Below are 25,752 nucleotides of genomic sequence, written 5' to 3' on the forward strand. Positions count from 1 at the left end.
ATGATCAAATGATCATAACTCGTCCAGTCATATTTTAAATCAAATATAATATTACCACAGTACCTATACTATCTATATTATAATACAGGTATATGAGTACAAATACTACAAACTGCAAAATAATAATAATATTAATCGCTGGGCTGTATCCCAGTAATCATTTGAAGTGAAGCAATCCAAGTGTTAACACCCAGGAGAAACTGTCTAGGAGATAAGACATTTCAATGTTGCAAGTCAAAAAATTAAACAAGCATGTTTCATGGTCATTATTCTGTTCAACAACCTTATTAGTTTTATAAGTAAATACGACGGGGTATGATATAAAATCAATGTACCTATCCAATACGAAAAACGATTCTGAGCGAAGACAGACTGTCAGCCAATAATATTATTAAGCGTGTATTTGATGATATTATTGTACCTAATTTATTTTACTAGGTATAAGGCATTAGTTCAACTGTAGGTTAAATTCATTTTTGGCAAAAAAATCACATTTGAAAATGTCATTGTGTTCACGAATAACATTTTTCATTTAGGTACAACTAAAATCGTAATTCTTGGTTTTAAAATGTAATTTCGTCCAAAATTTGAACTTATATAATAGGTACTAAAAATACTAAAATTTAATTTAAGATGTCCGTAAAAAACAACTAGGTTTATACTTTTTTGATTTTTCGGTTACAATATGAACTATTTATGAGAATCCTAGTTTTAAATTTTCAATCCTTAGCTATAAATGTTGAATATTTTATACATTTTTAACTACTAAAGAATTCGTAAACTTTTAATTTGATAAATGTTGTCTCCCCGGGTGTCAAAATCTCTAAATCCGTCCAAAAACTTTTCGATATTATTGATCAAAAGTCATTACCTGTACATACAACTATTTCGGATCCGTGTTCTGATAAAAAAAGGCATTTGATCATGGAAAGCTGCGTTCATTGTTGATTTGTAGATCTTTAAATTTAAAACTATGTAGGTAATGGTTTTATATTGAAAATAAAATGAATAATTAATACTTTACAAACTAAAAGAAAGTTAAAAAGAATTTGGAACAGTGAATACTAAAAAATTACAAAATAAAACAGCAATCGGAAAAGTATAAATATAATTCGTGAAAGTAAAAAATGATGTACTTAATAATATATAATTTAATAGGTTATTGAACAAAATTGAAACAATATAAATATTAATAATAAACAAACAGTGAAAATTGGTTGGTTACCAGACATATTATTTGGCCAGCATAGTATTTATTATAATATTATAACATAAGAATAAAATGTTTTCAAATGTTTTAAATTATGTTTGTAGCCAACACTCAATAATAATAATTAATGCTATGTACCTACCTACACATACATTATAATTTATAGCCAGGGTCGTCCTGAGTTAAAGGGTAAATAAAAATTCGTGGGTCCTAAAATTATAGATTAATTTAGTTAGGTGTCAATATTGTAACTGTTATTTTATTATTAATATCAGAAGTACGGTAAATATGTGAAAATTAGAGTTAATTATTTTGTATGCCTACCAGGTACCTGGACTATATAACAATATTATGGGGGACGGAGTGGCCGAGCGGACTAAGGGGTCGGTTGCGACGCGCACAGACGGCGTTTCAAAACTTCGGCCTCGAACGGCATTTTTCTTCGGTCAAGTCACGGTGCCCGGAGAGAAGTGTCACCATCCCCCACCCTATATAATATTGTGCCTATGTATTATTAATATTTTTCAACTGATATTGTAACAATATATCAGGAACCTTGTATTAAATTTGTACGCTTTTTTACCCAACAAATAAAATGTTGTTGAATATTTATTATAGAAAAAAAAATTTAAAAATTTAAAACTGAAAATGTCCCTAAACAGTTCAAAACAAAACAAAATATTTTGAAAATTGTATCATGTATAGAAAAATCCAATCTTGTAAAAACATGAACTTCAAACGCTCATAAAATTTTTTATGAATTCTCAACTCCAGATAATTTTTAAATTTTTCTAATTTTTCAGTATTTTGTCAAGATTTAAATTTTTAAATTTTAATATTATATTTTTTCTTAAATTGATTGTATCTAGGTATAGGTATCAATATTGTAATATCTAACAATATAATATTACTATCATAATATAAACTAACCACATTAATTTTAAAGTTTAAACTATGTGACTTAAAGTCTAACTTAAACTATAAGCATTTACTGTTATATGGTCTATGTTTGGGCTTCTTCTTGCTACCATTAAATGTTACCTTTTTTTTCCCATTTACACTTAGCCCCATAGTTGTACTTTCTAATAGTCTGGACAAGTATTTTTGACTTCTATATCGCTCGTCTCCTCCATTACCACAATGTCATCTGCGTACGCCAATATTACTCGTTCCCAACATATTTCCATTTTTCGATAATCCCATACTTTTCTTATTTAATTTTTCTAATGGTTGATTAGTAGAGTGGGTGATAAAGCATTAACATTTTAGTAGGCCTGATTTTACCTCTTAAGGTTTCAGACATTTCCTGCAGGAGACGAACGATGCATACATTTTTGTTGTTACGTCCTTTTATAAGACGCATGTACTTGTTGTGATTGCCTTGTACTTTCAGTGCTTCTCATAGTTTTTCAATGCAGTCATAAGCTTGTTTATAGTCTATTTATAGTCTATAAAGATGAGGTGCCGTTCTTTATAAAATTTAGCCATTATCTGTCTCAGTGTAAAAATATCAATATGGTCCAATGTCGATTTACCTTTTCTAAAACCGCTTTTCCATTTCCCGGCTATTTAATTTATATATTTTCCATAAGTGGTTTGATGTTCCATAGAATAGCATAAATTTTCCACAAAATCTTCGATAATTTCCATATAAAGATTGGGGTCGTGCCGATGGCATCCTAGCAGTCGTGATGTGCGGTTTGTTAACGAAGTGCGGTTCTTTGACGTACGTGTAGTTTGTTTACAACGTGCACGTTGTTGACGTACGTGCGGTTCGCTGACGACGTGCGGGTCGCTGCCGTAACGGGCGGTTCGCTGACGACGTGCGGTTTGCTGACGACGTGCGGTGCGCTGACGACGTGTGGTTCGCTGACGACGTGCGGTTCGCTGACGTAACGTGCGGTTTGCTTACGACGCACGGTGCGCTGCAGCCGACGACGTGCGGTTCGCTGACGACATACGGTTCGCTGCGTAACTGGCGGTTCGCTGACGACGCGCGGATCGCTGACGACGTGCCGTTGCGCTGAGGACGTTCGGTTCGCTGACGACGTATGGTGCCTTGACGACGTGTGGTTGAATGACGACGCTCGGCGCGCTAAAGAAGTGTGGTTCGTTGACGAAATGTGATTCGCACGATAATTCATACATTTTCCATTAGAGGCTATATATTTCCCATTAGGTGCTTAATATTTCACAGACAAGCATACATTTATTATAAAATCATTGATGTCATCCATTATACTGTAAAAGACCTTCTTACAATGTGGACTATGCCTACCGGGGACACCACAATAAAAAAAACGCGCCATGTGTAATACCTCTTGCGTTTGAACAACATGGACGATGTAATGTCTTACGTTTAACAAGCAAATGGTGGTGAGGAAACTTACACATATTTGTCATCATGAATCGTGTTGTACTAATTGTTTCAATAAATAATTACAGAGATTTATTACATATAAAAGTGACCTTAGTTTAAAGTAATTGGGATTTAAAGTTAATATGGGTTTTCAGGAAGTAATTTCACACTTTTCTAACTTTGTGAAGTGCTAGACAAAGAAAATAGATGATAATTCAGTGATTAGAGAGTATTGGTGATTTGGTTGTAGATGGAGATGAAAATTGTTCGCGGTGCATCGTCTCTGTATTATTCAAGTCATGTACATTTATTATAAATATTATAATATTATTTTACTTAAGAATTTCGTTAATTTCTCATTTATTCCATATTTTTTTCTACTTGAGGCTAGATATTTCCCAGAAAAGCATAAATTTCCCATTAGGTGCAAAATAGGGGAAAGTACGAGTGCCCCCATAAGTCGCAGGCATGTAATTAGACTTTTTAGTTGTTCCGTTGTAATTTGAAAATATTATTAGTCGGTATATGAAACTTTTAGAGTATATTATTATTTATTATTATATACACAGTGACATTTTCAAATGTGATTTTGTTGTCGAAAAAAATATTCACGCTGGTTCACGATTGATGTTTTTATTATTTAAACTAAAATTAAAATCGTATATATTTCGTTAAGATGAATTAATACCTTAAAAATCTTTACAATAACAAACGTTGAGTAAAAAAAAAAACGAATTCCGTACCTATACTAGCAGTTTATTGTTGAAATGTATATGAAACCGTTTATGTGCTTTTTCAATGTGTTGTGTTAAATTAACTTATGGTTTTAGTCAAACAGCATTGAGCGTATAATTTAACAGTGTATAAGACGTAATTATAAAGTAATTCTAATATTGAAATTTCGTTTACAATAAAATGCCAAACTGAAGCCAACTTTTTTAAAAAACAAATTATGTTGTATGAAGAAGGCTGGCGTTCAATCATTTTCTGGATAATTCGAAGGAAAAGCGGCAGTGGTATATTTTAAATTAAGAAATATTAATGGGTACATCAATACTTTAAATGTAGTATAAACTCTAATAGAAGATTAATGCTACTGAAATCACCATAATATATATAAATAATTGTTTTAATTGTATTTCTCCCCCGTTATTTTCTTCTATGTTTTCATTTTCGTAATATTTCCGCCCCATTTGTAATGTTTAAAAAAGTGTCTAGATATAGGTCTATCTTCTGTGGTTACTTCATATTTTCTGTTATAATTTTGTTGCTTAAACTGTTTTTAAGAGTTTGACACTTTAAGTCACATAGTTTAAACTTTAAAATTAATGTGGTTAGTTTATATTATGATAGTAATATTATATTGTTAGATATTACAATATTGATACCTATACCTAGATACAATCAATTTAAGAAAAAATATAATATTCAAATTTAAAAATTTAAATCTTGACAAAATACTGAAAAATTAGAAAAATTTAAAAATTATCTGGAGTTGAGAATTCATAAAAAATTTTATGAGCGTTTGAAGTTCATGTTTTTACAAGATTTGATTTTTCTATACATGATACAATTTTCAAAATATTTTGTTTTGTTTTGAACTGTTTAGGGACATTTTCAGTTTTAAATTTTTTAAATTTTTTTTTCTATAATAAATATTCAACAACATTTTATTTGTTGGGTAAAAAAGCGTACAAATTTAATACAAGGTTCCTGATATATTGTTACAATATCAGTTGAAAAATATTAATAATACATAGGCACAATATTATATAGGGTGGGGGATGGTGACACTTCTCTCCGGGCACCGTGACTTGACCGAAGAAAAATGCCGTTCGAGGCCGAAGTTTTGAAACGCCGTCTGTGCGCGTCGCAACCGACCCCTTAGTCCGCTCGGCCACTCCGTCCCCCATAATATTGTTATATATTCCAGGTACCTGGTAGGCATACAAAATAATTAACTCTAATTTTCACATATTTACCGTACTTCTGATATTAATAATAAAATAACAGTTACAATATTGACACCTAACTAAATTAATCTATAATTTTAGGACCCACGAATTTTTATTTACCCTTTAACTCAGGACGACCCTGGCTATAAATTATAATGTATGTGTAGGTAGGTACATAGCATTAATTATTATTATTGAGTGTTGGCTACAAACATAATTTAAAACGTTTGAAAACATTTTATTCTTATGTTATAATATTATAATAAATACTATGCTGGCCAAATAATATGTCTGGTAACCAACCAATTTTCACTGTTTGTTTATTATTAATATTTATATTGTTTCAATTTTGTTCAATAACCTATTAAATTATATATTATTAAGTACATCATTTTTTACTTTCACGAATTATATTTATACTTTTCCGATTGCTGTTTTATTTTGTAATTTTTTAGTATTCACTGTTCCAAATTCTTTTTAACTTTCTTTTAGTTTGTAAAGTATTAATTATTCATTTTATTTTCAATATAAAACCATTACCTACATAGTTTTAAATTTAAAGATCTACAAATCAACAATGAACGCAGCTTTCCATGATCAAATGCCTTTTTTTATCAGAACACGGATCCGAAATAGTTGTATGTACAGGTAATGACTTTTGATCAATAATATCGAAAAGTTTTTGGACGGATTTAGAGATTTTGACACCCGGGGAGACAACATTTATCAAATTAAAAGTTTACGAATTCTTTAGTAGTTAAAAATGTATAAAATATTCAACATTTATAGCTAAGGATTGAAAATTTAAAACTAGGATTCTCATAAATAGTTCATATTGTAACCGAAAAATCAAAAAAGTATAAACCTAGTTGTTTTTTACGGACATCTTAAATTAAATTTTAGTATTTTTAGTACCTATTATATAAGTTCAAATTTTGGACGAAATTACATTTTAAAACCAAGAATTACGATTTTAGTTGTACCTAAATGAAAAATGTTATTCGTGAACACAATGACATTTTCAAATGTGATTTTTTTGCCAAAAATGAATTTAACCTACAGTTGAACTAATGCCTTATACCTAGTAAAATAAATTAGGTACAATAATATCATCAAATACACGCTTAATAATATTATTGGCTGACAGTCTGTCTTCGCTCAGAATCGTTTTTCGTATTGGATAGGTACATTGATTTTATATCATACCCCGTCGTATTTACTTATAAAACTAATAAGGTTGTTGAACAGAATAATGACCATGAAACATGCTTGTTTAATTTTTTGACTTGCAACATTGAAATGTCTTATCTCCTAGACAGTTTCTCCTGGGTGTTAACACTTGGATTGCTTCACTTCAAATGATTACTGGGATACAGCCCAGCGATTAATATTATTATTATTTTGCAGTTTGTAGTATTTGTACTCATATACCTGTATTATAATATAGATAGTATAGGTACTGTGGTAATATTATATTTGATTTAAAATATGACTGGACGAGTTATGATCATTTGATCATTGAAAAAAATACAAGTGCATCACACAATTATTCTGGATATTTTTGTAGATTTCCATAATTTAAATCTTTGATACCAATTACAAACTAGTTTATTTTTTAATCTATATATATATAAGATATATGTTATTAATTTGTATCTAGATATCATTCAACACTGGACGTAAGTCATGGACAGCTCAGCCAAGGTTAACTACTAGCTAGGTACCTAAACCAAGTAAGTAAGATAATATTATATAGATTTTGTATATATATTATATTATTTGCACACACCTGTTTAATAAACATAAAGTATTTTTAGTATTTATTGAAATAGTATACAGGGCCGCATTTAGTCATTTAGGGGGGGAGCGCAATAGAGACAACTATTGCCTCAGGCACTAAAATTTTATAGTTGAAAATTTACTCGCTTTTTAATTATTTTAAAAATATTTACTATATTAATAAATAATGATATACCTAGTATGCTGATTGAAATTTGAACAACAAATTTAAAGATATCAACGAGCGAGAATTATTATTACACCTAATAGTATTTCCTTTTCCGAAATTCGTTGTCCTTCAATACACATAGGTTCTTTTAAAAATGCTCTTAACTTTGCACTATAAACCATTTCAATATTATCATTTTAACTTAACTTATTGAAAGGTATGCTAACAACGTAGTAGGCTAATTTATATTGTACTTGCTGAGTATAGAGTTATTACACAAAATGTATTTTCTCGATACGCTCGATAATTAGAGTCTTTATATTTTCCATCAATCTAATATTTTATGCATATTATATTATACCTAATAGTACTAAGCTAATACTTAAATTATTTAAATTTAAATTTAAATATTTATAGACATTATTGTATCTAAAAACATTGTATATAAAACAAATCCTAAAAGCATCAGTCATTACATAAAATATTTAATATAACCAAAACACTTTTATATTTCATTTAAATAATGCATTATTAATAATATCAGATCACCATGATAGTGGCCGACACTTATAAGACCAATTTAAAAAAAAAAAGATTTGTTTTTTCCCGGCACAGAAAAATTATATAGTCAGGCCGAAATGCAATCTTGATACATTTTAGGTACCTATGCATAAGCATACCCTGCAATATATTAAAAAAACTTTTCGCGGCTCATCATCTTCGTATTATTCTTGATTTTTTTCTTCTTTCATAAGTTTTTTTTGCGTTGAACTTTGGACCGTATATATTTCTCAGTACCTTCCTTTCGAAAGTCATTTGGCGTTTTCTGTCTCCTTTGGTCAGTGATTATGTTTCGCTCGTATATGTGATTATTGGTCGTATTTGGCTATGATACAGTAGTGTCTTTGAGTTATGTGACTCTGTGAAAGTAATTTTGATTTAAGAAGTATCATTATCCTATAGTAACACCGATTGCCGCATGCTATTCGATCGTTGATTTCTTCGTGTCTAACCTTGTTGCTATTTATGCTTAGGTACTTAAATACTTCCACTTTCTTGAAACTATAAGCATTTACTGTTATATGGTCTATGTTTGGGCTTCTTCTTGCTACCATTAAATGTTGCCTTTTTTTTCCCATTTACACTTAGCCCCATAGTTGTACTTTCTAATAGTCTGGACAAGTATTTTTGACTTCTATATCGCTCGTCTCCTCCATTACCACAATGTCATCTGCGTACGCCAATATTACTCGTTCCCAACATATTTCCATTTTTCGATAATCCCATACTTTTCTTATTTAATTTTTCTAATGGTTGATTAGTAGAGTGGGTGATAAAGCATTAACTTTTTAGTAGGCCTGATTTTACCTCTTAAGGTTTCAGACATTTCCTGCAGGAGACGAACGATGCATACATTTTTTTTGTTACGTCCTTTTATAAGACGCATGTACTTGTTGTGATTGCCTAGTACTTTCAGTGCTTCTCATAGTTATTCAATGCAGTCATAAGCTTGTTTATAGTCTATTTATAGTCTATAAAGATGAGGTGCCGTTCTTTATAAAATTTAGCCATTATCTGTCTCAGTGTAAAAATATCAATATGGTCCAATGTCGATTTACCTTTTCTAAAACCGCTTTTCCATTTCCCGGCTATTTAATTTATATATTTTCCATAAGTGGTTTGATGTTCCATAGAATAGCATAAATTTTCCACAAAATCTTCGATAATTTCCATATAAAGATTGGGGTCGTGCCGATGGCATCCTAGCAGTCGTGATGTGCGGTTTGTTAACGAAGTGCGGTTCTTTGACGTACGTGTAGTTTGTTTACAACGTGCACGTTGTTGACGTACGTGCGGTTCGCTGACGACGTGCGGGTCGCTGCCGTAACGGGCGGTTCGCTGACGACGTGCGGTTTTGCTGACGACGTGCGGTGCGCTGACGACGTGTGGTTCGCTGACGACGTGCGGTTCGCTGACGTAACGTGCGGTTTGCTTACGACGCACGGTGCGCTGCAGCCGACGACGTGCGGTTCGCTGACGACATACGGTTCGCTGCGTAACTGGCGGTTCGCTGACGACGCGCGGATCGCTGACGACGTGCCGTTGCGCTGAGGACGTTCGGTTCGCTGACGACGTATGGTGCCTTGACGACGTGTGGTCGAATGACGACGCTCGGCGCGCTAAAGAAGTGTGGTTCGTTGACGAAATGTGATTCGCACGATAATTCATACATTTTCCATTAGAGGCTATATATTTCCCATTAGGTGCTTAATATTTCACAGACAAGCATACATTTATTATAAAATCATTGATGTCATCCATTATACTGTAAAAGACCTTCTTACAATGTGGACTATGCCTACCGGGGACACCACAATAAAAAAAACGCGCCATGTGTAATACCTCTTGCGTTTGAACAACATGGACGATGTAATGTCTTACGTTTAACAAGCAAATGGTGGTGAGGAAACTTACACATATTTGTCATCATGAATCGTGTTGTACTAATTGTTTCAATAAATAATTACAGAGATTTATTACATATAAAAGTGACCTTAGTTTAAAGTAATTGGGATTTAAAGTTAATATGGGTTTTCAGGAAGTAATTTCACACTTTTCTAACTTTGTGAAGTGCTAGACAAAGAAAATAGATGATAATTCAGTGATTAGAGAGTATTGGTGATTTGGTTGTAGATGGAGATGAAAATTGTTCGCGGTGCATCGTCTCTGTATTATTCAAGTCATGTACATTTATTATAAATATTATAATATTATTTTACTTAAGAATTTCGTTAATTTCTCATTTATTCCATATTTTTTTTCTACTTGAGGCTAGATATTTCCCAGAAAAGCATACATTTCCCATTAGGTGCAAAATAGGGGAAAGTACGAGTGCCCCCATAAGTCGCAGGCATGTAATTAGACTTTTTAGTTGTTCCGTTGTAATTTGAAAATATTATTAGTCGGTATATGAAACTTTTAGAGTATATTATTATTTATTATTATATACACAGTGACATTTTCAAATGTGATTTTGTTGTCGAAAAAAATTTAACCTACTGTTGTACTTATTCCTCACCGACTTCCGGAAAGCTCTTGATAAGGTGGACCATACGACTCTAGATAAAATTCTCGTGTCTAATAATATTCACGCTGGTTCACGATTGATGTTTTGTTTTTATTATTTAAACTAAAATTAAAATCGTATATATTTCGTTAAGATGAATTGATACCTTAAAAATCTTTACAATAACAAACGTTAAGTAAAAAAAAAAAACGAATTCCGTACCTATACTAGCAGTTTATTGTTGAAATGTATATGAAACCGTTTATGTGCTTTTTCAATGTGTTGTGTTAAATTAACTTATGGTTTTAGTCAAACAGCATTGAGCGTATAATTTAACAGTGTATAAGACGTAATTATAAAGTAATTCTAATATTGAAATTTCGTTTACAATGAAATGCCAAACTGAAGCCAACTTTTTTAAAAAACAAATTATGTTGTATGAAGAAGGCTGGCGTTCAATCATTTTCTGGATAATTCGAAGGAAAAGCGGCAGTGGTATATTTTAAATTAAGAAATATTAATGGGTACATCAATACTTTAAATGTAGTATAAACTCTAATAGAAGATTAATGCTACTGAAATCACCATAATATATATAAATAATTGTTTTAATTGTATTTCTCCCCCGTTATTTTCTTCTATGTTTTCATTTTCGTAATATTTCCGCCCCATTTGTAATGTTTAAAAAAGTGTCTAGATATAGGTCTATCTTCTGTGGTTACTTCATATTTTCTGTTATAATTTTGTTGCTTAAACTGTTTTTAAGAGTTTGACACTTTAAGTCACATAGTTTAAACTTTAAAATTAATGTGGTTAGTTTATATTATGATAGTAATATTATATTGTTAGATATTACAATATTGATACCTATACCTAGATACAATCAATTTAAGAAAAAATATAATATTCAAATTTAAAAATTTAAATCTTGACAAAATACTGAAAAATTAGAAAAATTTAAAAATTATCTGGAGTTGAGAATTCATAAAAAATTTTATGAGCGTTTGAAGTTCATGTTTTTACAAGATTTGATTTTTCTATACATGATACAATTTTCAAAATATTTTGTTTTGTTTTGAACTGTTTAGGGACATTTTCAGTTTTAAATTTTTTAAATTTTTTTTTCTATAATAAATATTCAACAACATTTTATTTGTTGGGTAAAAAAGCGTACAAATTTAATACAAGGTTCCTGATATATTGTTACAATATCAGTTGAAAAATATTAATAATACATAGGCACAATATTATATAGGGTGGGGGATGGTGACACTTCTCTCCGGGCACCGTGACTTGACCGAAGAAAAATGCCGTTCGAGGCCGAAGTTTTGAAACGCCGTCTGTGCGCGTCGCAACCGACCCCTTAGTCCGCTCGGCCACTCCGTCCCCCATAATATTGTTATATATTCCAGGTACCTGGTAGGCATACAAAATAATTAACTCTAATTTTCACATATTTACCGTACTTCTGATATTAATAATAAAATAACAGTTACAATATTGACACCTAACTAAATTAATCTATAATTTTAGGACCCACGAATTTTTATTTACCCTTTAACTCAGGACGACCCTGGCTATAAATTATAATGTATGTGTAGGTAGGTACATAGCATTAATTATTATTATTGAGTGTTGGCTACAAACATAATTTAAAACGTTTGAAAACATTTTATTCTTATGTTATAATAAATACTATGCTGGCCAAATAATATGTCTGGTAACCAACCAATTTTCACTGTTTGTTTATTATTAATATTTATATTGTTTCAATTTTGTTCAATAACCTATTAAATTATATATTATTAAGTACATCATTTTTTACTTTCACGAATTATATTTATACTTTTCCGATTGCTGTTTTATTTTGTAATTTTTTAGTATTCACTGTTCCAAATTCTTTTTAACTTTCTTTTAGTTTGTAAAGTATTAATTATTCATTTTATTTTCAATATAAAACCATTACCTACATAGTTTTAAATTTAAAGATCTACAAATCAACAATGAACGCAGCTTTCCATGATCAAATGCCTTTTTTTATCAGAACACGGATCCGAAATAGTTGTATGTACAGGTAATGACTTTTGATCAATAATATCGAAAAGTTTTTGGACGGATTTAGAGATTTTGACACCCGGGGAGACAACATTTATCAAATTAAAAGTTTACGAATTCTTTAGTAGTTAAAAATGTATAAAATATTCAACATTTATAGCTAAGGATTGAAAATTTAAAACTAGGATTCTCATAAATAGTTCATATTGTAACCGAAAAATCAAAAAAGTATAAACCTAGTTGTTTTTTACGGACATCTTAAATTAAATTTTAGTATTTTTAGTACCTATTATATAAGTTCAAATTTTGGACGAAATTACATTTTAAAACCAAGAATTACGATTTTAGTTGTACCTAAATGAAAAATGTTATTCGTGAACACAATGACATTTTCAAATGTGATTTTTTTGCCAAAAATGAATTTAACCTACAGTTGAACTAATGCCTTATACCTAGTAAAATAAATTAGGTACAATAATATCATCAAATACACGCTTAATAATATTATTGGCTGACAGTCTGTCTTCGCTCAGAATCGTTTTTCGTATTGGATAGGTACATTGATTTTATATCATACCCCGTCGTATTTACTTATAAAACTAATAAGGTTGTTGAACAGAATAATGACCATGAAACATGCTTGTTTAATTTTTTGACTTGCAACATTGAAATGTCTTATCTCCTAGACAGTTTCTCCTGGGTGTTAACACTTGGATTGCTTCACTTCAAATGATTACTGGGATACAGCCCAGCGATTAATATTATTATTATTTTGCAGTTTGTAGTATTTGTACTCATATACCTGTATTATAATATAGATAGTATAGGTACTGTGGTAATATTATATTTGATTTAAAATATGACTGGACGAGTTATGATCATTTGATCATTGAAAAAAATACAAGTGCATCACACAATTATTCTGGATATTTTTGTAGATTTCCATAATTTAAATCTTTGATACCAATTACAAACTAGTTTATTTTTTAATCTATATATATATAAGATATATGTTATTAATTTGTATCTAGATATCATTCAACACTGGACGTAAGTCATGGACAGCTCAGCCAAGGTTAACTACTAGCTAGGTACCTAAACCAAGTAAGTAAGATAATATTATATAGATTTTGTATATATATTATATTATTTGCACACACCTGTTTAATAAACATAAAGTATTTTTAGTATTTATTGAAATAGTATACAGGGCCGCATTTAGTCATTTAGGGGGGGAGCGCAATAGAGACAACTATTGCCTCAGGCACTAAAATTTTATAGTTGAAAATTTACTCGCTTTTTAATTATTTTAAAAATATTTACTATATTAATAAATAATGATATACCTAGTATGCTGATTGAAATTTGAACAACAAATTTAAAGATATCAACGAGCGAGAATTATTATTACACCTAATAGTATTTCCTTTTCCGAAATTCGTTGTCCTTCAATACACATAGGTTCTTTTAAAAATGCTCTTAACTTTGCACTATAAACCATTTCAATATTATCATTTTAACTTAACTTATTGAAAGGTATGCTAACAACGTAGTAGGCTAATTTATATTGTACTTGCTGAGTATAGAGTTATTACACAAAATGTATTTTCTCGATACGCTCGATAATTAGAGTCTTTATATTTTCCATCAATCTAATATTTTATGCATATTATATTATACCTAATAGTACTAAGCTAATACTTAAATTATTTAAATTTAAATTTAAATATTTATAGACATTATTGTATCTAAAAACATTGTATATAAAACAAATCCTAAAAGCATCAGTCATTACATAAAATATTTAATATAACCAAAACACTTTTATATTTCATTTAAATAATGCATTATTAATAATATCAGATCACCATGATAGTGGCCGACACTTATAAGACCAATTTAAAAAAAAAAAGATTTGTTTTTTCCCGGCACAGAAAAATTATATAGTCAGGCCGAAATGCAATCTTGATACATTTTAGGTACCTATGCATAAGCATACCCTGCAATATATTAAAAAAACTTTTCGCGGCTCATCATCTTCGTATTATTCTTGATTTTTTTCTTCTTTCATAAGTTTTTTTTGCGTTGAACTTTGGACCGTATATATTTCTCAGTACCTTCCTTTCGAAAGTCATTTGGCGTTTTCTGTCTCCTTTGGTCAGTGATTATGTTTCGCTCGTATATGTGATTATTGGTCGTATTTGGCTATGATACAGTAGTGTCTTTGAGTTATGTGACTCTGTGAAAGTAATTTTGATTTAAGAAGTATCATTATCCTATAGTAACACCGATTGCCGCATGCTATTCGATCGTTGATTTCTTCGTGTCTAACCTTGTTGCTATTTATGCTTAGGTACTTAAATACTTCCACTTTCTTGAAACTATAAGCATTTACTGTTATATGGTCTATGTTTGGGCTTCTTCTTGCTACCATTAAATGTTGCCTTTTTTTTCCCATTTACACTTAGCCCCATAGTTGTACTTTCTAATAGTCTGGACAAGTATTTTTGACTTCTATATCGCTCGTCTCCTCCATTACCACAATGTCATCTGCGTACGCCAATATTACTCGTTCCCAACATATTTCCATTTTTCGATAATCCCATACTTTTCTTATTTAATTTTTCTAATGGTTGATTAGTAGAGTGGGTGATAAAGCATTAACTTTTTAGTAGGCCTGATTTTACCTCTTAAGGTTTCAGACATTTCCTGCAGGAGACGAACGATGCATACATTTTTTTTGTTACGTCCTTTTATAAGACGCATGTACTTGTTGTGATTGCCTAGTACTTTCAGTGCTTCTCATAGTTATTCAATGCAGTCATAAGCTTGTTTATAGTCTATTTATAGTCTATAAAGATGAGGTGCCGTTCTTTATAAAATTTAGCCATTATCTGTCTCAGTGTAAAAATATCAATATGGTCCAATGTCGATTTACCTTTTCTAAAACCGCTTTTCCATTTCCCGGCTATTTAATTTATATATTTTCCATAAGTGGTTTGATGTTCCATAGAATAGCATAAATTTTCCACAAAATCTTCGATAATTTCCATATAAAGATTGGGGTCGTGCCGATGGCATCCTAGCAGTCGTGATGTGCGGTTTGTTAACGAAGTGCGGTTCTTTGACGTACGTGTAGTTTGTTTACAACGTGCACGTTGTTGACGTACGTGCGGTTCGCTGACGACGTGCGGGTCGCTGCCGTAACGGGCGGTTCGCTGACGACGTGCGGTTTGCTGACGACGTGCGGTGCGCTGACGACGTGTGGTTCGCTGACGACGTGCGGTTCGCTGACGTAACGTGCGGTTTGCTTACGACGCACGGTGCGCTGCAGCCGACGACGTGCGGTTCGCTGACGACATACGGTTCGCTGCGTAACTGGCGGTTCGCTGACGACGCGCGGATCGCTGACGACGTGCCGTTGCGCTGAGGACGTTCGGTTCGCTGACGACGTATGGTGCCTTGACGACGTGTGGTTGAATGACGACGCTCGGCGCGCTAAAGAAGTGTGGTTCGTTGACGAAATGTGATTCGCACGATAATTCATACATTTTCCATTAGAGGCTATATATTTCCCATTAGGTGCTTAATATTTCACAGACAAGCATACATTTATTATAAAATCATTGATGTCATCCATTATACTGTAAAAGACCTTCTTACAATGTGGACTATGCCTACCGGGGACACCACAATAAAAAAAACGCGCCATGTGTAATACCTCTTGCGTTTGAACAACATGGACGATGTAATGTCTTACGTTTAACAAGCAAATGGTGGTGAGGAAACTTACACATATTTGTCATCATGAATCGTGTTGTACTAATTGTTTCAATAAATAATTACAGAGATTTATTACATATAAAAGTGACCTTAGTTTAAAGTAATTGGGATTTAAAGTTAATATGGGTTTTCAGGAAGTAATTTCACACTTTTCTAACTTTGTGAAGTGCTAGACAAAGAAAATAGATGATAATTCAGTGATTAGAGAGTATTGGTGATTTGGTTGTAGATGGAGATGAAAATTGTTCGCGGTGCATCGTCTCTGTATTATTCAAGTCATGTACATTTATTATAAATATTATAATATTATTTTACTTAAGAATTTCGTTAATTTCTCATTTATTCCATATTTTTTTCTACTTGAGGCTAGATATTTCCCAGAAAAGCATAAATTTCCCATTAGGTGCAAAATAGGGGAAAGTACGAGTGCCCCCATAAGTCGCAGGCATGTAATTAGACTTTTTAGTTGTTCCGTTGTAATTTGAAAATATTATTAGTCGGTATATGAAACTTTTAGAGTATATTATTATTTATTATTATATACACAGTGACATTTTCAAATGTGATTTTGTTGTCGAAAAAAATTTAACCTACTGTTGTACTTATTCCTCACCGACTTCCGGAAAGCTCTTGATAAGGTGGACCATACGACTCTAGATAAAATTCTCGTGTCTAATAATATTCACGCTGGTTCACGATTGATGTTTTTATTATTTAAACTAAAATTAAAATCGTATATATTTCGTTAAGATGAATTAATACCTTAAAAATCTTTACAATAACAAACGTTGAGTAAAAAAAAAAAAAACGAATTCCGTACCTATACTAGCAGTTTATTGTTGAAATGTATATGAAACCGTTTATGTGCTTTTTCAATGTGTTGTGTTAAATTAACTTATGGTTTTAGTCAAACAGCATTGAGCGTATAATTTAACAGTGTATAAGACGTAATTATAAAGTAATTCTAATATTGAAATTTCGTTTACAATAAAATGCCATAGTTTCAAGAAAGTGGAAGTATTTAAGTACCTAAGCATAAATAGCAACAAGGTTAGACACGAAGAAATCAACGATCGAATAGCATGCGGCAATCGGTGTTACTATAGGATAATGATACTTCTTAAATCAAAATTACTTTCACAGAGTCACATAACTCAAAGACACTACTGTATCATAGCCAAATACGACCAATAATCACATATACGAGCGAAACATAATCACTGACCAAAGGAGACAGAAAACGCCAAATGACTTTCGAAAGGAAGGTACTGAGAAATATATACGGTCCAAAGTTCAACGCAAAAAAAACTTATGAAAGAAGAAAAAAATCAAGAATAATACGAAGATGATGAGCCGCGAAAAGTTTTTTTAATATATTGCAGGGTATGCTTATGCATAGGTACCTAAAATGTATCAAGATTGCATTTCGGCCTGACTATATAATTTTTCTGTGCCGGGAAAAAACAAATCTTTTTTTTTTTTAAATTGGTCTTATAAGTGTCGGCCACTATCATGGTGATCTGATATTATTAATAATGCATTATTTAAATGAAATATAAAAGTGTTTTGGTTATATTAAATATTTTATGTAATGACTGATGCTTTTAGGATTTGTTTTATATACAATGTTTTTAGATACAATAATGTCTATAAATATTTAAATTTAAATTTAAATAATTTAAGTATTAGCTTAGTACTATTAGGTATAATATAATATGCATAAAATATTAGATTGATGGAAAATATAAAGACTCTAATTATCGAGCGTATCGAGAAAATACATTTTGTGTAATAACTCTATACTCAGCAAGTACAATATAAATTAGCCTACTACGTTGTTAGCATACCTTTCAATAAGTTAAGTTAAAATGATAATATTGAAATGGTTTATAGTGCAAAGTTAAGAGCATTTTTAAAAGAACCTATGTGTATTGAAGGACAACGAATTTCGGAAAAGGAAATACTATTAGGTGTAATAATAATTCTCGCTCGTTGATATCTTTAAATTTGTTGTTCAAATTTCAATCAGCATACTAGGTATATCATTATTTATTAATATAGTAAATATTTTTAAAATAATTAAAAAGCGAGTAAATTTTCAACTATAAAATTTTAGTGCCTGAGGCAATAGTTGTCTCTATTGCGCTCCCCCCCTAAATGACTAAATGCGGCCCTGTATACTATTTCAATAAATACTAAAAATACTTTATGTTTATTAAACAGGTGTGTGCAAATAATATAATATATATACAAAATCTATATAATATTATCTTACTTACTTGGTTTAGGTACCTAGCTAGTAGTTAACCTTGGCTGAGCTGTCCATGACTTACGTCCAGTGTTGAATGATATCTAGATACAAATTAATAACATATATCTTATATATATATAGATTAAAAAATAAACTAGTTTGTAATTGGTATCAAAGATTTAAATTATGGAAATCTACAAAAATATCCAGAATAATTGTGTGATGCACTTGTATTTTTTTCAATGATCAAATGATCATAACTCGTCCAGTCATATTTTAAATCAAATATAATATTACCACAGTACCTATACTATCTATATTATAATACAGGTATATGAGTACAAATACTACAAACTGCAAAATAATAATAATATTAATCGCTGGGCTGTATCCCAGTAATCATTTGAAGTGAAGCAATCCAAGTGTTAACACCCAGGAGAAACTGTCTAGGAGATAAGACATTTCAATGTTGCAAGTCAAAAAATTAAACAAGCATGTTTCATGGTCATTATTCTGTTCAACAACCTTATTAGTTTTATAAGTAAATACGACGGGGTATGATATAAAATCAATGTACCTATCCAATACGAAAAACGATTCTGAGCGAAGACAGACTGTCAGCCAATAATATTATTAAGCGTGTATTTGATGATATTATTGTACCTAATTTATTTTACTAGGTATAAGGCATTAGTTCAACTGTAGGTTAAATTCATTTTTGGCAAAAAAATCACATTTGAAAATGTCATTGTGTTCACGAATAACATTTTTCATTTAGGTACAACTAAAATCGTAATTCTTGGTTTTAAAATGTAATTTCGTCCAAAATTTGAACTTATATAATAGGTACTAAAAATACTAAAATTTAATTTAAGATGTCCGTAAAAAACAACTAGGTTTATACTTTTTTGATTTTTCGGTTACAATATGAACTATTTATGAGAATCCTAGTTTTAAATTTTCAATCCTTAGCTATAAATGTTGAATATTTTATACATTTTTAACTACTAAAGAATTCGTAAACTTTTAATTTGATAAATGTTGTCTCCCCGGGTGTCAAAATCTCTAAATCCGTCCAAAAACTTTTCGATATTATTGATCAAAAGTCATTACCTGTACATACAACTATTTCGGATCCGTGTTCTGATAAAAAAAGGCATTTGATCATGGAAAGCTGCGTTCATTGTTGATTTGTAGATCTTTAAATTTAAAACTATGTAGGTAATGGTTTTATATTGAAAATAAAATGAATAATTAATACTTTACAAACTAAAAGAAAGTTAAAAAGAATTTGGAACAGTGAATACTAAAAAATTACAAAATAAAACAGCAATCGGAAAAGTATAAATATAATTCGTGAAAGTAAAAAATGATGTACTTAATAATATATAATTTAATAGGTTATTGAACAAAATTGAAACAATATAAATATTAATAATAAACAAACAGTGAAAATTGGTTGGTTACCAGACATATTATTTGGCCAGCATAGTATTTATTATAATATTATAACATAAGAATAAAATGTTTTCAAATGTTTTAAATTATGTTTGTAGCCAACACTCAATAATAATAATTAATGCTATGTACCTACCTACACATACATTATAATTTATAGCCAGGGTCGTCCTGAGTTAAAGGGTAAATAAAAATTCGTGGGTCCTAAAATTATAGATTAATTTAGTTAGGTGTCAATATTGTAACTGTTATTTTATTATTAATATCAGAAGTACGGTAAATATGTGAAAATTAGAGTTAATTATTTTGTATGCCTACCAGGTACCTGGACTATATAACAATATTATGGGGGACGGAGTGGCCGAGCGGACTAAGGGGTCGGTTGCGACGCGCACAGACGGCGTTTCAAAACTTCGGCCTCGAACGGCATTTTTCTTCGGTCAAGTCACGGTGCCCGGAGAGAAGTGTCACCATCCCCCACCCTATATAATATTGTGCCTATGTATTATTAATATTTTTCAACTGATATTGTAACAATATATCAGGAACCTTGTATTAAATTTGTAAAGCACATAAACGGTTTCATATACATTTCAACAATAAACTGCTAGTATAGGTACGGAATTCGTTTTTTTTTTTTTACTCAACGTTTGTTATTGTAAAGATTTTTAAGGTATCAATTCATCTTAACGAAATATATACGATTTTAATTTTAGTTTAAATAATAAAAACATCAATCGTGAACCAGCGTGAATATTATTAGACACGAGAATTTTATCTAGAGTCGTATGGTCCACCTTATCAAGAGCTTTCCGGAAGTCGGTGAGGAATAAGTACAACAGTAGGTTAAATTTTTTTCGACAACAAAATCACATTTGAAAATGTCACTGTGTATATAATAATAAATAATAATATACTCTAAAAGTTTCATATACCGACTAATAATATTTTCAAATTACAACGGAACAACTAAAAAGTCTAATTACATGCCTGCGACTTATGGGGGCACTCGTACTTTCCCCTATTTTGCACCTAATGGGAAATGTATGCTTTTCTGGGAAATATCTAGCCTCAAGTAGAAAAAAATATGGAATAAATGAGAAATTAACGAAATTCTTAAGTAAAATAATATTATAATATTTATAATAAATGTACATGACTTGAATAATACAGAGACGATGCACCGCGAACAATTTTCATCTCCATCTACAACCAAATCACCAATACTCTCTAATCACTGAATTATCATCTATTTTCTTTGTCTAGCACTTCACAAAGTTAGAAAAGTGTGAAATTACTTCCTGAAAACCCATATTAACTTTAAATCCCAATTACTTTAAACTAAGGTCACTTTTATATGTAATAAATCTCTGTAATTATTTATTGAAACAATTAGTACAACACGATTCATGATGACAAATATGTGTAAGTTTCCTCACCACCATTTGCTTGTTAAACGTAAGACATTACATCGTCCATGTTGTTCAAACGCAAGAGGTATTACACATGGCGCGTTTTTTTTATTGTGGTGTCCCCGGTAGGCATAGTCCACATTGTAAGAAGGTCTTTTACAGTATAATGGATGACATCAATGATTTTATAATAAATGTATGCTTGTCTGTGAAATATTAAGCACCTAATGGGAAATATATAGCCTCTAATGGAAAATGTATGAATTATCGTGCGAATCACATTTCGTCAACGAACCACACTTCTTTAGCGCGCCGAGCGTCGTCATTCAACCACACGTCGTCAAGGCACCATACGTCGTCAGCGAACCGAACGTCCTCAGCGCAACGGCACGTCGTCAGCGATCCGCGCGTCGTCAGCGAACCGCCAGTTACGCAGCGAACCGTATGTCGTCAGCGAACCGCACGTCGTCGGCTGCAGCGCACCGTGCGTCGTAAGCAAACCGCACGTTACGTCAGCGAACCGCACGTCGTCAGCGAACCACACGTCGTCAGCGCACCGCACGTCGTCAGCAAACCGCACGTCGTCAGCGAACCGCCCGTTACGGCAGCGACCCGCACGTCGTCAGCGAACCGCACGTACGTCAACAACGTGCACGTTGTAAACAAACTACACGTACGTCAAAGAACCGCACTTCGTTAACAAACCGCACATCACGACTGCTAGGATGCCATCGGCACGACCCCAATCTTTATATGGAAATTATCGAAGATTTTGTGGAAAATTTATGCTATTCTATGGAACATCAAACCACTTATGGAAAATATATAAATTAAATAGCCGGGAAATGGAAAAGCGGTTTTAGAAAAGGTAAATCGACATTGGACCATATTGATATTTTTACACTGAGACAGATAATGGCTAAATTTTATAAAGAACGGCACCTCATCTTTATAGACTATAAATAGACTATAAACAAGCTTATGACTGCATTGAATAACTATGAGAAGCACTGAAAGTACTAGGCAATCACAACAAGTACATGCGTCTTATAAAAGGACGTAACAAAAAAAATGTATGCATCGTTCGTCTCCTGCAGGAAATGTCTGAAACCTTAAGAGGTAAAATCAGGCCTACTAAAAAGTTAATGCTTTATCACCCACTCTACTAATCAACCATTAGAAAAATTAAATAAGAAAAGTATGGGATTATCGAAAAATGGAAATATGTTGGGAACGAGTAATATTGGCGTACGCAGATGACATTGTGGTAATGGAGGAGACGAGCGATATAGAAGTCAAAAATACTTGTCCAGACTATTAGAAAGTACAACTATGGGGCTAAGTGTAAATGGGAAAAAAAAGGTAACATTTAATGGTAGCAAGAAGAAGCCCAAACATAGACCATATAACAGTAAATGCTTATAGTTTCAAGAAAGTGGAAGTATTTAAGTACCTAAGCATAAATAGCAACAAGGTTAGACACGAAGAAATCAACGATCGAATAGCATGCGGCAATCGGTGTTACTATAGGATAATGATACTTCTTAAATCAAAATTACTTTCACAGAGTCACATAACTCAAAGACACTACTGTATCATAGCCAAATACGACCAATAATCACATATACGAGCGAAACATAATCACTGACCAAAGGAGACAGAAAACGCCAAATGACTTTCGAAAGGAAGGTACTGAGAAATATATACGGTCCAAAGTTCAACGCAAAAAAAACTTATGAAAGAAGAAAAAAATCAAGAATAATACGAAGATGATGAGCCGCGAAAAGTTTTTTTAATATATTGCAGGGTATGCTTATGCATAGGTACCTAAAATGTATCAAGATTGCATTTCGGCCTGACTATATAATTTTTCTGTGCCGGGAAAAAACAAATCTTTTTTTTTTTAAATTGGTCTTATAAGTGTCGGCCACTATCATGGTGATCTGATATTATTAATAATGCATTATTTAAATGAAATATAAAAGTGTTTTGGTTATATTAAATATTTTATGTAATGACTGATGCTTTTAGGATTTGTTTTATATACAATGTTTTTAGATACAATAATGTCTATAAATATTTAAATTTAAATTTAAATAATTTAAGTATTAGCTTAGTACTATTAGGTATAATATAATATGCATAAAATATTAGATTGATGGAAAATATAAAGACTCTAATTATCGAGCGTATCGAGAAAATACATTTTGTGTAATAACTCTATACTCAGCAAGTACAATATAAATTAGCCTACTACGTTGTTAGCATACCTTTCAATAAGTTAAGTTAAAATGATAATATTGAAATGGTTTATAGTGCAAAGTTAAGAGCATTTTTAAAAGAACCTATGTGTATTGAAGGACAACGAATTTCGGAAAAGGAAATACTATTAGGTGTAATAATAATTCTCGCTCGTTGATATCTTTAAATTTGTTGTTCAAATTTCAATCAGCATACTAGGTATATCATTATTTATTAATATAGTAAATATTTTTAAAATAATTAAAAAGCGAGTAAATTTTCAACTATAAAATTTTAGTGCCTGAGGCAATAGTTGTCTCTATTGCGCTCCCCCCCTAAATGACTAAATGCGGCCCTGTATACTATTTCAATAAATACTAAAAATACTTTATGTTTATTAAACAGGTGTGTGCAAATAATATAATATATATACAAAATCTATATAATATTATCTTACTTACTTGGTTTAGGTACCTAGCTAGTAGTTAACCTTGGCTGAGCTGTCCATGACTTACGTCCAGTGTTGAATGATATCTAGATACAAATTAATAACATATATCTTATATATATATAGATTAAAAAATAAACTAGTTTGTAATTGGTATCAAAGATTTAAATTATGGAAATCTACAAAAATATCCAGAATAATTGTGTGATGCACTTGTATTTTTTTCAATGATCAAATGATCATAACTCGTCCAGTCATATTTTAAATCAAATATAATATTACCACAGTACCTATACTATCTATATTATAATACAGGTATATGAGTACAAATACTACAAACTGCAAAATAATAATAATATTAATCGCTGGGCTGTATCCCAGTAATCATTTGAAGTGAAGCAATCCAAGTGTTAACACCCAGGAGAAACTGTCTAGGAGATAAGACATTTCAATGTTGCAAGTCAAAAAATTAAACAAGCATGTTTCATGGTCATTATTCTGTTCAACAACCTTATTAGTTTTATAAGTAAATACGACGGGGTATGATATAAAATCAATGTACCTATCCAATACGAAAAACGATTCTGAGCGAAGACAGACTGTCAGCCAATAATATTATTAAGCGTGTATTTGATGATATTATTGTACCTAATTTATTTTACTAGGTATAAGGCATTAGTTCAACTGTAGGTTAAATTCATTTTTGGCAAAAAAATCACATTTGAAAATGTCATTGTGTTCACGAATAACATTTTTCATTTAGGTACAACTAAAATCGTAATTCTTGGTTTTAAAATGTAATTTCGTCCAAAATTTGAACTTATATAATAGGTACTAAAAATACTAAAATTTAATTTAAGATGTCCGTAAAAAACAACTAGGTTTATACTTTTTTGATTTTTCGGTTACAATATGAACTATTTATGAGAATCCTAGTTTTAAATTTTCAATCCTTAGCTATAAATGTTGAATATTTTATACATTTTTAACTACTAAAGAATTCGTAAACTTTTAATTTGATAAATGTTGTCTCCCCGGGTGTCAAAATCTCTAAATCCGTCCAAAAACTTTTCGATATTATTGATCAAAAGTCATTACCTGTACATACAACTATTTCGGATCCGTGTTCTGATAAAAAAAGGCATTTGATCATGGAAAGCTGCGTTCATTGTTGATTTGTAGATCTTTAAATTTAAAACTATGTAGGTAATGGTTTTATATTGAAAATAAAATGAATAATTAATACTTTACAAACTAAAAGAAAGTTAAAAAGAATTTGGAACAGTGAATACTAAAAAATTACAAAATAAAACAGCAATCGGAAAAGTATAAATATAATTCGTGAAAGTAAAAAATGATGTACTTAATAATATATAATTTAATAGGTTATTGAACAAAATTGAAACAATATAAATATTAATAATAAACAAACAGTGAAAATTGGTTGGTTACCAGACATATTATTTGGCCAGCATAGTATTTATTATAACATAAGAATAAAATGTTTTCAAACGTTTTAAATTATGTTTGTAGCCAACACTCAATAATAATAATTAATGCTATGT

Source organism: Metopolophium dirhodum, chromosome 6, assembly GCF_019925205.1.
Source record: "Metopolophium dirhodum isolate CAU chromosome 6, ASM1992520v1, whole genome shotgun sequence".
NCBI lineage: Eukaryota > Metazoa > Arthropoda > Insecta > Hemiptera > Aphididae > Metopolophium > Metopolophium dirhodum.